Raw genomic sequence first — 14,071 nt, 5'->3', positions numbered from 1 at the left:
GAGCTGCAGAGCTCAGGGACAAGGTTCTGCTGCAGGGCACAGGGATGTCAGTGCCAGGTGGGCGATGTCAGACATGATGAGGCTGGGGGTGAGGAGCAGCTTGTCCAAAAAGGGTCAGTCCCCAGGGGGCTCATTCTTCTACATGCCCAGACATCCTAAGGAGACACTGAGCATCAAGATCACCTGGGGAATGCTTCTATCGGCTCTTCTCTAAACTGGAAAACAAAAGAATATTTCTTTTACAAAATAAAAAAATCAGCAGGTGCACTTGGATATCTTCCTCCTTACAAGAACTCCAAACTGGCTCCAATCAACTGCACAAGCCCTGGAGATTTGCAGACCATTGAATGAAGACAAAGCACACCTGAGGGCTTTCTGTATTTTAATGATCCCTATGGTGGATTTGGGGCTGAGCCCAGGATCCTCAGTCAGTGAGAGAAGGCTGAAAAAGCTGCACAAGGAGTCAGGAGCAAAACTCCCAGTCCCTTGGAGCATCACTGGGCCCCACTGAGGGCAGGGACTGCCAAAGGCTCCCAGGGACTGGTGGGAGCAGATCCTTGAGGCTAGGATTGCAGGGAGCCCAAGGCTCAGAGCAGGGAACTGCAATGCTGAGCAAGGCCTGGGCTGGCTGGGGGAAGCAGAAAGGCCAAGCCCTGAGCCCAGCCTGGCACAGCAGGGCCTGTCCCTCACGGGTGGCTCGGGGCTGTTTGTGGGGCAGGGGGATGTGAGGGGCAGCAAGGACAAATGCCATAAACCTGCGTGACCCTGCAGATCCTCATAGAACCAAGGGGATCATTGTGACACCACTGGAGCCCATGGAACCAAGGGGTCATGGGGACACCGCGGGGCTCTATGGACCAGGAGACCATTATGACTCTGTGGGGCCTGATGGATCCATGGAGACCATTCCGACCCTTCAGGGCCTGGTGTCACCAAGGGGGCATTGTGACACCTCAGGGCCTCCTGGAAGCAAGGGACCCTTGAGACACTGTGGGGCCACATGGAAGCGAGGGAACATGGACCAGGTGTTGCTTGCTTGGTCTCCAAGGGGCCACCTGACAGGTCTGGATGATGTTGCCATGTCAACTCCTGCCTCTCATCAGCTCCTGGAGAACTGCGGCTCTGTGCTCTCATTTGTATGGAAAAGAACCGTCCATCTTTTCAGATGCCCATTGCCAAAACTGACACTCTGCCTAAAAAATTTCCTGTATTCAAGGGTATCTCTAAGAACAGAATCTGGCATGTCTGGCTGGCCTTTGCCTCTGGTGGTCACTTCTCATCTGCCCCAAAAGCAGTGGGGCTCTGTTCCTTCATTCCTATGGAAAAGAACTGGTCTTCATGTCCAGGGACCACGGCCAAAATTAGGATTGGCCACCGAGCCCGGCCGGGCTCACAGAACCATCTGCAGCCCCGAGAGATATTGACTCTGCCAGTGCTGCCATCCTCCCTCCAGTGAGAGAAAAGGACACAGGGCAGGCACACAGAGGAGCAGCATGAACACACCGAGGGCAGGGAAGAGGAAGTTGAGTCCCAGATGGGAGGGATGAGGAGATGCCTTGATCTTGGGGCTGAAATCCTCTGCTAAAGCTGTGGAGAAAGATGTCATTGATACATCAGACTTTCTTTTTCCCTATTAGACATTGAAAAGTATGGGGAGATGTTTTGTTCAGCAAAGGCCTCTGTGCTAAAGTAAGCAAATGTTGAAGTAGTTGTGATCCCATGAGAAGTTTGAACAGAGAAGGAGAGCAGAATGATGAGACCCTGTGCCCTCAGGGAGAGAAGAAGACCTCTGTTCCCAGAGATGAAGATGATTTCAGAAAGAGATGAAGACAATCTCTGCTCTTAAACTGCTCATCTTGAAACTAATATCCCAGAAGTTGACATGGCCCATAAACACAGCTGTGCAAATGACTGTGAAAAAATGGGAGGGGTGTCATGATTTCACCTTTTCCGAGTGGCTGCTATTTGTGGAAGTTTAGAGCTGCAAGAGAACTGTTTTCTTGTGGAGAAGTCTCCATAGCAAGAAAGAGAGACTCCTCTCTCTACGTGAACTAAAGAAGGACTGTTCAAGAAGTTGTAAAGTGACTGAAAATTTTTTGCTTTGTCCCTTTACATAATCAGTAAGTAAGAAAAGGTTGTATGGAGAGGGGAAGTATTCTGAAAATTTGTTCTGATCCTTATTCTTCTTTCTTTTAGTTACTGTCAACAAACTGTTCTTTACACTCCTTAAGTTTGAGCCCAGTGTGCCTTTCTCCTAATCCTATCTCAGAGCAGGAAATGAGTAAGTATATTCTAGTGTGTGCACTGGTAATTAGTCAGCACTGAACCCACCGCACTAATTGATGCATTGGCCGAGAAATTTTAAATAGGCGAATGAAAACCACCATAGAAATCTTCCTGTTGATCTGCTCCAGACAAGAGGGAAATCGAGGCACAGCCATGGTTTGTCAGGACTTGCTTGATCCTAATGAGCCCCGTGGTGCATTTGGAGCTGAGACTTGGAACCTCAGGTCCTGAGAGGAAATTGCACAAACCTTTCCAGGAGTCAAAGTCAGAAGAAAAACCCCAAAGTTTCTCGAGGCATTAATGGGACCCACTGAGGTCCATCCCTAACACAGGCTCCTCATGGACTCCTTGGAGGAGAGAATTGGCGGCCAGGATGGCACAAAAACCTCTCAGAGACTCAAAATGGCACAAAGAACTCTCAATGTGGAAAGGAGACTCCAAAGTACCTTAAAAAAGTTGAGTATCTCAAAGTATTCATGAGCCCCACTGAGTGTCAGTACAAAGCTCTCAAGGGACTCATTAAAGCAGATAATTGGGGCCATGATTGCACAAACCTCTCACAGAGTCTGTAGCAAAAGGGAAACACCAAGTTCCTTAAAGACCTGAAGTACCATGAAGCATTAATTAGCCCCAATGCGTGTTGTTCCTGACAAAGCCTCTCCATGGACTAATTACAGCAGATAATTGGAGGCCAGGATTGCAGAAAACTCTCAGAGACTCCTAGCCCAAAGGAAAGGCCAAAGGAAAAGCGAAATTCCTATGAAAAACCTGCAGCCCCTGGGAGCATGAAGGAGCCCCCAGGGCCATTCCTGACCAAGGCTCCCCAGGGACTCCTTCCAGCAGATCCTTGAGGCCATTGGGATGTGGGCTAGGAGGAGATGCTGAAGGCAGGAGCACGGGCTGACAGTGCCCAGCCTGGCTGGTGCTGTGCCAGGAGGCCCCAGGGCCTCAGGACAAGGTGTCTCCTCACAGCCCTTGGTGGTACAGACCCTGCTGTGCCCCAGGGCACCAAGACTTCGCTTCTCTTTGTCCCCACCTGGCATCAGTGCCTCCAGTTCTCTGCTCTGCCTGGGGCCTGGGGACAATTTCTCAGTCGTGTCCCTCAGTGGGACCCATTAAAAGTCCAAGAAACTTTGGAGTTGGATTCTGACTTGGAGTTCTGGAGAAGTTTCTGCAGCTCCCTCTCAGGGCCTGATGTTCAGGGCCTGAGCACAAAGCCCCAGAGGGTCATTAAAGTCCTTGTGCTGTGTCTGTGCTGCTGAGCTGGGCCGGGCTCCTGGCACAGAGGGTGATCCTGGTAACCAAGCAGAGCTTCAAAAGCACATTTCTCTTGCTGAGCAGCTCTTCTCCCAGCCCAGCAGGGCTGGGGCACTGCCTGCAGCCAGCCTGGGCACAGCACAGAGGCACAGAGAGCTTCAATCAGTCAGGGCTGGGAAGGGGCTGAGAAGTGCCTGGGGCAGAATCACTGCCAGCCCTTGGCACAGGAACCTCTGGCTGCAGGACAATGCAGCTGCAGCTCCTGGAGAGATCTCCTAAAGCTGGAACATCCCAATGCCCACAGAGCCTGTGAGTGCATTCTCTGCTCATCTCCTGTGCAGAGCAGCCAGGGGTGCCCAGGGCTGTCCTGCAGAGCAGGGTCCTGCAGCCCAGGGCGCTGTGCTGGGCCAGGGACTCTGCTGCCTGCCAGGGACAGCTCTCAGCCGGCCCTGGAGCTGCTCCCAGCGCTGGCCAGGAGCTGTGGGGGGAAGGAGCCACCCTGAGCAGGGCAGGTACTGCTGCTGAGAGGGGCTGGCTGGGGCAGGACTGCTTCCAGCTCCAGACCAGCTCCAGAGGGCACTTCCCAAAGAAGGTAAGCCTGGGTTTGCTGTAATGATCAGGAGCTTTCCTGAGAGTGTTTTCAATTTTCTGCTTGGAGAAAGATGATGAAGTTGTGATGATGATAAAAATATTTTTGCTTTTATATATTTTTCATATATTCATAGTTCTGTAAATTACTGTTATGTAGTTTTAAAATTATAATCCTTAACTAACTCTATTAAACTCTTAAATAACTCTTTTAACTACTATTATATATTTAATGTATTTATGATCCTTAATTAACTCTAGTATGTTTCCTTACCTTCTCTTAGATTTTAGAACTATAACCTGTCTAAATACATTTTTAAAGTGCTATATAATCTTTTTATCAGAGAAAGAACCCACAAGAAGAGTATTTTTGGTTTTGAATGTGAGCAGTGATAAGAAAAACTTAGACAAAGAAGGCCCTGGACTTATTCCAGTGGGTTGAGCCAGGGGTGTGTAACTGGGTACTGAATCTCCCATTGGATGTTCCTGTTAAATATCCTAAATAATCAACATTAACAAATTGTTGAAATCAGGGGCTGGGTGTGCCTCATCCCCACTGGGACACCTGGAAGCTTCCAATAAAGGTCTGGTTTTAACTTCACTGTTCTAACACTGTTGCAAGGGTTCTTTTTTTTCCTCTTTTGATTATAGACAACAGGGGGATGAGAGAAGCAGAAGAGGAATTGTAATCCCAGAGTGACAGAACATTCTGAGTTGAAAGGGACACACAGGATCATCAAAGGAATGTTTGAACATTTACAGAGACTCCAGAACTGTGACTTTGGGTGGTCAGTGTCTCTGCTGGGAGCCTCCCAAAAGGCCTTCAGCCACTCCTCAGCCCTGGGCAGCAGCAGCATCACCTCTGCAGGGCCCAGCAGGGCTCTCCTGAGCTGCCCTTGACCAGCTGCACACAGAGCCTGCCCCAGCCAGGGCCCTGCACACAGGCAGGTTTCTGTAGGGCCGGGCCGAGGGCACACAGGGTGGGATGGGCTCTGTGAGCGCTGGCAGGGACAAGGCACCTCTCAGGAGGGGATGTCCAGGCCCAGGGAGATGCTCAGGGAAGCAGAGGGGGCTGAGCAGAGCAGTGCTGGGGGAACAAGCCCATCCAGCCCCTCATCTTCCCTCAGCCACAAGGAATCCTTTGCCTCTCACATCTCTCAGTGGCAAATTCTGAGTGCAGCAGGAATTCTGGGGATTTCTGACCTCAAAGAGACAGGAATCGTGTGTGGGTAGGAAATCAATTCCTAAATCCAACCCATGCCATCAAGTTCTCTTAGAAGTGTAAGTGCAGATGGTACCAAGCCTTTCTGCAGTAGGAGTGATTCCCCTGACAGATCCTGAATATCCAGCCTTGTCCCTCTGCCACATGGCCACAAACCCAGGGCAGCAGGGCAGGGATGGCTCCTCCAGAGCCCCCACATATAGCCCTTGCTGCTCCTGGCACACTCAGCCAGCACAACTGGAGCTCAGGCAGGGACCTGGGTGAAGGTTTTCCCAGAGCAGGAACAAGGGTGGGTGAGTCCTAGCAGGACAGGCTGCAGGGAGTGGCCCAGGTTTGGCTCCAAGCAGCCTCTCCTGACTTGTCCCTGTCCTTTCTCCATGAACAGGTGCCCATGTGCAGCCACAGCAAATGTCCAACAGCAGCTCCATCAGCCACTTCCTCCTGCTGGCACTGGCAGACACGCGGCAGCTGCAGCTCCTGCACTTCTGCCTCTTCCTGGGCATCTCCCTGGCTGCCCTCCTGGGCAACGGCCTCATCATCAGCGCCGTAGCCTGCGGCCACCACCTGCACATGCCCATGTTCTTGTTCCTGCTCAACCTGGCCCTCAGTGACCTGGGCTCCATCTGCACCACTGTCCCCAAAGCCATGCACAATTCCCTCTGGTACACCAGGAACATCTCCTACAAAGGATGTGCTGCTCAGCTCTTTTTCTTTCTCTTCTTCATCTCAGCAGAGTACTTCCTGCTGACCATCATGTGCTATGACCGCTACGTGTCCATCTGCAAACCCCTACACTACAGGACCCTCCTGGGCAGCAGAGCTTGTGCCCACATGGCAGCAGCTGCCTGGGCCAGTGCCTTTCTCAATGCTCTCATGCACACGGCCAATACATTTTCCCTGCCCCTGTGCCATGGAAATGCTCTAGGCCAGTTCTTCTGTGAAATCCCTCAGGTCCTCAAGCTCTCCTGCTCCAAATCCCACCTCAGGGAACTTGGGCTTATTGCTGTTACTAGCAGTTTATCATTTTGTTGTTTTGTGTTCATTGTTTTCTCCTATGTTCAGATCTTCAGGGTTGTGCTGAGGATCCCCTCTGAGCAGGGACAGCACAAAGCCTTTTCCACCTGCCTCCCTCACCTGGCTGTGGTCTCTCTCTTTGTCAGCACTGCAGCATTTGCTCACCTGAAGCCTGCCTCCATCTCCTCCCCATCCCTGGATCTGGCCCTGTCAGTTCTGTACTCGGTGGTGCCTCCAGCCCTTAACCCCCTCATCTACAGTCTGAGAAACCAGGAGCTCAAGGCTGCAGTGAGGACACTGATGACTGAATGCTTTCAGGGACATTAAACTGCTGGCCAGTTTCTGCAGACCACTGGTCATAAATTAATCTTCCATGCTTCTTGTCTGTTGCATTTTGGAGGTTCTTTTTCTTTGTTTTACTTATTCAGTATTGTTTACAAATAAATGTATTTGTCTGTGCTACTGCTGTCCATCAATCCCTGCAGGTCCCTTTCTGCCTGGCTGCTGTCCAGCCCCTCTGTCCCCAGCCTGTAGCGCTGCAGGGGTTGTTGTGACCAAAGGGCATGACCTGGCACTTGGACTTGTTAAACCTCACCTTGTTGGATTTGGGGCCTGGATCCAGCCTTTCCAGGTCCCTCTGCAGAGCCCTCCTACCCTCCAGCAGACCAACACTCCCAGACAACTTGGTGTCACCAGGGTTCCATGAGGCCCCAGAGTGTCCCAATGGTCTCCATGATTCCATGAGGCCTCCCAGTGTCACAATGTCCCTTTGGTTCCATGAGACCCTTGGTGTCACAAAGTGCCTTGGATCCTTGGGCCCTGCAGTGTCACAATATCACCATGGCCGCCAAAGGCCCAGCAGTGTCACAGTGGATCCTTGGTTCTATGAGGTCGGCAGGGCAGCAATGCTCTCCTTAGTCCCTCAGTGTCACAGTGGCCTCTTGATCTCAAGGGCCACCACGGTGTCCAACATGTTTTCTTTATTCCATGAGTCCCTGAGGAGCAGCTCAGGCCCCTTTGTTCCATGGGGCCCTGCAGGGTCGCCATGTCCGCATCATGACACAGGGTCCTGCTCTGTCACAAAGGTCTGCATGGTTCCACCAGGCCCCACAGTGTCACAATGGCCCCTTGCTTCCCCAGGGCCCTGCAGTGTCACAATCATCAGAGAAACAACCAGGCTGGAAAAGGCCTTGTTGAGCATCAAGTCCAGCCTGGGACCCAACACCACCTTGTCACCCAGACCATGGCACTGAGTGCCACGTCCAGTCTTTCCTTAAATACTTCCAGGGACAGAGACTCACCCCTCTCCCTGGGCAGCCCATTCCAATGCCCAATCACCCTTTTTGTGAAGAATATTTCCTGATGTCCAGCATAAACCTCCCCTGGTGCAGCTGAAGGCTGTGTTCTCTTGTCCTGTCCCTGTTCCCTGGGAAAAAAGTCTGACCCTCACCTGGCTGCACCCTCCTGTCAGGGAGTTGTAGAGAGTGATGAGGTCTCCCCTGAGCCTCCTCTTCTCCAGGATCAACAACCCCAGCGCCCTCAGCCGCTCCTCAGTACTTGTGCTCCAGACACATCACCAGCCTTGTTGCCTTTCTCTGGACACATTCCAGCCCTCCATGTCCTTCCTTAATTGGTGGCCCAAACTGTACACAGCACTCGAGGTGCTGCCATCCCGTGCTAAGAACAGGGGAAAAATCACTGCCCTGGTCCTGCTGGCGACACCATTCCTGATCCATAGGAGTGCCAGGGGTTCAATGAGAGAAATGGTGGGCACGGGAAAAGGACAAAGTGCTATTGATTGTCAGCCATGAAGGGTCTTGATTTTCATATCTGTTCAGATTGCATTAGAAGGTGCTGGGGTAAATATCAATTGGACATTGTTGATATCAATTTATAAAGAGGAAAAGAAAACTAAACGGGACAAATAAGTTCTCTTGGCACTCTTTTCAGTATAGTATATTCACTTTGAATACACTTCTGAAATCTGTCTAATTTACCACAGGAGAGTTGAAATCCTCAATTATTCTAAGCAACTTTTCTTGTTTGGGTATTTTGAACAAATATTTATGAGCATTTCTCACTGAATTCCTGAATGAAGGGCTAAAGAAGGAAGAGACCTCTGGAGTAGGAAAATTCATCAGCAACCTCCAAGTGGCTGAGGGTGCATCCCCATCAGAGCAGCAATGAGCAGAAATGGGCACAGCTTTGTGGCTGCCCCAGCTCTGGGTTGGGCCCTGGGCCTGGAGCAGGAGCAGCTCTGGAGGGCCCCAGGGCCGGGGCTCTTGTGCTGGCCTGGGCAGATGGGATGGCAGGAGGGGCTGCAGAGCTCTCAGCACCGCAGGCAGAGGGGAGCAGGGCAGCCAGGGAGCTCCTTTGGCCTTGGCCAAGCCCCTTCCCCCATGGTGGGGCTGAGTCCTGGCTGAGCTGCAGCTGCTGCTGTGCCCTTGGCAGGGGCTGAGGCCGTGGGGCAGTGCCCAGAGCAGCCTGGGCTGAGCAGAGCTGTGGGGCCAGAGCCGGCTGGGCTGTGCTGGGGAGAGGCCCTTGGTGCTGCCCAGAGCTCAGGGCAGCTGGCAGAGCTGGCAGGGAGCTGGGCTGGGCTGGGAGAGCCTGGCACAGAAACCATCAGTGTCCATCTCAGCCTGGCTGAGCGGGCAGGGGCAGGACTCAGCCCAGACCTTGTGGGGCAGGGCCAGCGCCTGGGCAGGCATTGAAAACAGGCAAGAGCCCGAGAGAGGAGGCTGCTCTGTGCCCTTGGGGCATGGACAGAGCAGGGAGGGGCCCAGGACATTTGTCAGCGCCAGCCTCTGTCTGTGCCAGCCCTGGGCAGCCCTGGCTGCTGAGCCCAGCTCTGCCCTGGGCTGAGTTTGGCTGTGGCCCAGTTCCATCCTCCTGCGGGGCTCAGGGCCTGTTCCCGGCCATGGCCAGCCCTGGCCGCCTCTCTGCTGGCCCAGAGGCCGTCAGAGCCCGGGCAGGGCTGTCTGTGCAGCCCCACAGGTGCCACGGGCTCTGCAGGAGCTGGCAGAGGCTGCCCAGCAGGGAGGCCATGGGGCACAGAGCCCCAAGGCTGCCCAGGGCCCCACGGCACAGGGGCCGTTCCCAGCCGCAATGCTCCTGTCCTGGGCTGGGCTGCACAGGGGCTGTGGCACCATGGCTGGGCCAGCACAGGGCCACAGAGGGGCCCCGCAGCCGCTGCCGGGGCTGGCAGCAAGGCCGGGCACAGACAAGGAATTGCTAAGCATGGCCTGCGCTGGCCAGGGCTGCCTGTGCACAAGGCAGAGCTCAGCTGCCTGTGCCCAAGGCAGAGCTCAGCTGCCCTTGGGGGCTGCAGGAACACTCAGGAGCCCAAAGAGCCTCCATGGCTGTGCTGGAGACCAAGGCTGGAGCAGGGAAATGCAGGGCTGCTGTGCCATGGGGAGGCCATGGGATTCCAGCACACAGCTCTCTGATGGTCCCGGCACCGTGCTGGGCCCTGTTCCAGACTGGAGCAGAGCAGATGTTGATGGCATAGGAGCCCTGGGGGCTGGCAGGGACCTGCAGCTTGCAAGGTGCTCAGCTCTCCCTCAGCTCCTCTCAGAGAGATCCAATCCCAGCTCGGCACCTCAGGGCACAAGTGGCACTGCCTGTTCATGGGCACATAGCTGGTGTCTGCGTGGAAAGGAGCACAGGTTTTATTACTTGTACATTTCACATTATAGAAGGACATTTTTATTATCTGTGTTATTTAAGAAACACAAAAGTTTTCTATCCAGGAACAGGGATCTCCTGGGAGTGTGCTGATAAGAAAAGGACAAGAAATACTGATCTTCCCATCTTCTTGTGTCACCAATAGTCTGTTTATTACATCATCTCCCTCTTTCTTCAGGGGTTTCCAGCTCTCCTGTTGAAATGGCCATATCTAAGGACATCTCTTCGCTTGACCAGCTGGATCTATGTTCTTCCTTTTGCTCCCAAATTTCCTTGTCTAGGTGCTCTCTGGTCATTCAAGAGCCTCTCAACTGACTGGTTTCATGATTTCAGCTTTAGGTAGTTGCTCAATCTTTCTGAAGTTCAAATAAATTTCACATTAGTCAACCACTTAGATTTATATCTATCACAGAATTGCCTTTTCTTATGTCTTTGTCTAAAACTCTTTATCTACAGAAATCACTTCGGTGTGGGGGACATGTCTGATGCTGCTGGGACATCCCAGAGAGCTGAGGGAAGAGCTGTGATGGTTATTTAACTGTTCAAATGTTTAACTTTTATTCGTTGGCAAGAAACCTTTCTGTGCCTCTGAGTGTCACCATCCCTGAGCCCAAAGGACACAAGCCTGATGAGTTGTGGTTCCCACTGCAGGGGCACTTGGACCTTGGCTCTGCACAGGAGAGCTCTTCATCCACTTTCCCTCTTTTTCTCCCTCTGGGCATGGAGGGAGCTCCTGCCTTCAGCCTGTGAGTCGTGTGTGCAAAGAGCAAATCTGGGCAGAATTGGGGCAGGGAGGTTTTGGGGGGACCTTGGGATCTGTGCTGGGCACAGAAGGTGTTTTCCATTGCTCTGAGACTGTCTGCTGTGCACAGTGGATTTAACAGCCAGCAGAGGAATGACTTTTGCATTTGATGGAGCTGTGCCTTCCCTTGGCTTTGTTGGCTGGCAATAAATGAACATCCCTCTGTGTCTGGGGCAGCTCCTTCTCCAAGGAAAGCAGGTGGGAGTTGGAGGCCAGGAGATGAAACCTTCAGGTGCAGCCTGGGCTGGAAGGAGCTCAGATTTGCACAAGGCTGCTCTGAGTGCCAGGGCTTGGATGGAAGAAATGGTGGGGTGGGGGTAGGGAGAGTCTGATGGATTGTCAGCCATGAAGGGTCTTAATTTTCATATATATTCAAACTGGATGAGGAAGTACTTGGATTCAATGTCAATTGGAGATTGCAAATATCAATGTATTAACTAAAAAATAAAAATTGGACCTGAAAAATGGTTTCTCACTTCCTGTGTAAATAAAATTCATTCATTTCAACTACACTAATGGAATCTGCCTAACCAACCACAAAGGATTTGAAAGATTAAATCAAATTATTCCCAGAAACTTGGCTTGTTAAGGTGTTCTGAATGTTAATGAGCCTTGGGGCACTGAATTCCTGAACTGAAGAGCTGAAGGCTGAAGAAGCCTCTGGAGCAGTAAAATTCAGCAGCAGCCTCCAAGTTGCTGAGGATGTCAGCAGCCCCCACTGAGGCCATCCCTGCCCAGAGACCCTGGGGGAATGGGCAGACAAGGAGAGCGTCCCTGGGGCTGGGGCAGCAGAACTCAGAGGCACCAGCGGCTCCAGCTGGGAAATGGAGTGTGGAATGGGGCTGTGAAAGCCCTGCCTGGGCTGTGCCAAGCAGGACACACAAGCCTTGACCCCCATCCACTAAAAAACTCTCTCAAGGAGACATTTAAAAGGAATGACAATAATTTGTGTCCTCTGAGTTGGAGGCACTGGAGAAATACTATCAAGTTTTTCTCAGGAGCTCTAAACAAAAAAAAAAAAGCTTTTAATGGGAAATTTAGAAAATCAGAGAAACTTTGGAAAACTTTTTAATATGTCATTAAATCAACCAGTAAACTTCTCAAAGCATTAACTTAGCCCATTCAACTACAAAACCACTAAGCCTGTTCAATTTTAAGTTATTCAATATTTGTAAGAGTACAGAAATAGAAGAAGTAGACACAGAAAGAGAGAAAAATAAGATCCAGAGAAGCACACACTCAGCTACCAACTCTTGGATTCTAGCAATGTTCAGATTGAAATTCCAAGAGGAGGTAGGGTCAAGATGTGTTCTTGCCTTGTGGTCAGCCTTAAATAACCCTTGGTGTTCCTGGGCCCTTCCCCCAGGTGGGACTTGGGGTCATTTGGTCACTCAGGAGCTGGGCTGGGGCTCCACAGGTGGCTGTGGAGCATTGCCTGTGCTGTGCCAGGGACTGGCAGAAACTGCTGGGCTGGGATAGAGGCTCTGGGGGGATTGGGATTCCAGGGCAGGGCAGTGCTGGGGTTCCAGGGCAGGGCAAGGCTGGACCTGCCCCTTGCTTCTCACACATGAAATGTTTCCAGCCAACAATCTCCTCCAGTCTGTCACAACAGTCAACATTGGAGGTGAAATCCCAATATTGCCATTGCTATGGTCAGTTCCCATTGCAAGCATCCCCAGCCCCTGTTGCTATGGTCAGTTTCCATGGCAACCATCCCCAGCCCCTGTTGCTATGGTCAGTCCCTGGGCAGCTCCATGGAGACCCCATGCCAGGGGTGGCTGCCATGGACACCAGCTCAGGCCTGGAGCCCGTTGCCATGGCAACCATTGGCACTCCCATCCCCAGGGTCATGGATCCCAGAAGCACAGAATTGGCTGAGCTGGGAGGGACCCATCAGGATCCTCGAGTCCAACTGCTGGCCCTGCACAGGACACCCCAACACTGCCAGCCTGGGCCTGGCAGCGCTGTCCAAACGCTGCTGGAGCTCAGAGAGCCCTGGAGCTGTGACCCTTCCCTGGGGAGCCTGGGCAGTGCCCCAGCAGCCTCTGGGCAAAAACCTTTTCCTGAGATCCAACCTCAACCTGCCCCGACTCAGCTGCAGCCGCTCCCTCCACTCCTGTCCCTGGGCACCAGAGTGAAGAGGTTCCCTCAGCCCCAGCCAGGGACCCGCTCCCAAGGCTGCTGCCATGGCCACCAGGGCTGGCACCAGCTGGGATGCTCAGTTTCCACAGGCCAGGGCTCAGGAATGGTATTTCTCAATTTCCTGCTCCCGCGAAAACCCCGCTGGTGCTTGTTTCCCTCCCACCTTCCATTGAAGGAAAAAAGGAAAAGATCCCTAGCTGGGATAAGAACAATTTACTGGGAATAGGAACAAGATAAAGAACAAAGAGAAACAGAAAAAATATTGACAACAGAAGGGATAAGAAAAACAATTTACAGGGAAAACTACATCACCTTCAATTGTATCTTCCTGGCCACATGTTTCCTCCTGCATGGAAAAGACACCCGTCTCCTCAGGGAGAGAGAAACAGTCCCTTTCCTGCCCCTGGCAATGACCTGAGGTGGGAGTGAATGTAGTGGCAGGGCCATGGCCAGACCCTCATGTTCTTCAATCCAACATCAGGTCATTGGCAGGGGCAGGAAAAGGGACAGGTGTCTTCCCAGCATGGATCACAGGGAACAGGGATCACCAAGGCTCTTCCCAACAGGGTCCTCCAATGGTGGATGAAGCTGGAGCAGTGCACAAAGCTCTTCCTGCAGCTGGGGAATTTTCAGGACTTCCCTTACTGGTGCCTCTGTTGGTGTTTGGTCAAGTGAGAGCTCCGGGTGAAGCTCTTACCAGACTGGGGGCACTCGTAGAGCCTCTCCCAAGTGTGGATGCGCCGGTGCCTGACAAGGTTGCACTTGTGCTTGAAGCCCTTGCCACAGTCGGGGCAGAGGAAGCGCCTCTCCTCGGTGTGAATCTGCTCATGGAGGAGGAGATTTGAGCTGCTCTGAAACCTCTTCCCACAAGTGGGGCACATCTAGGGCCTCTCCCTGGTGTGGATGAGCTGGTGCCTGATGAGGTGGGAGTTGTGCTTGAAGCCCTTCCTGCAGTCAGGGCAGCGGAAGGGCCTCTCATCCGTGTGAATCTGCTGATGTACAAGGAGATTGGAGCTGGTCTGAAACCTCTTCTGACACTCAGGACACTCGTAGGGCCTCTCCCCAGTGTGGATGCG

The sequence above is a fragment of the Lonchura striata genome, chromosome 33 (genome assembly GCF_050655825.1).
Source record: "Lonchura striata isolate lonStrDom1 chromosome 33, ASM5065582v1, whole genome shotgun sequence".
Taxonomy (NCBI): domain Eukaryota; kingdom Metazoa; phylum Chordata; class Aves; order Passeriformes; family Estrildidae; genus Lonchura; species Lonchura striata.
This window is presented reverse-complemented; position numbering follows the sequence as displayed.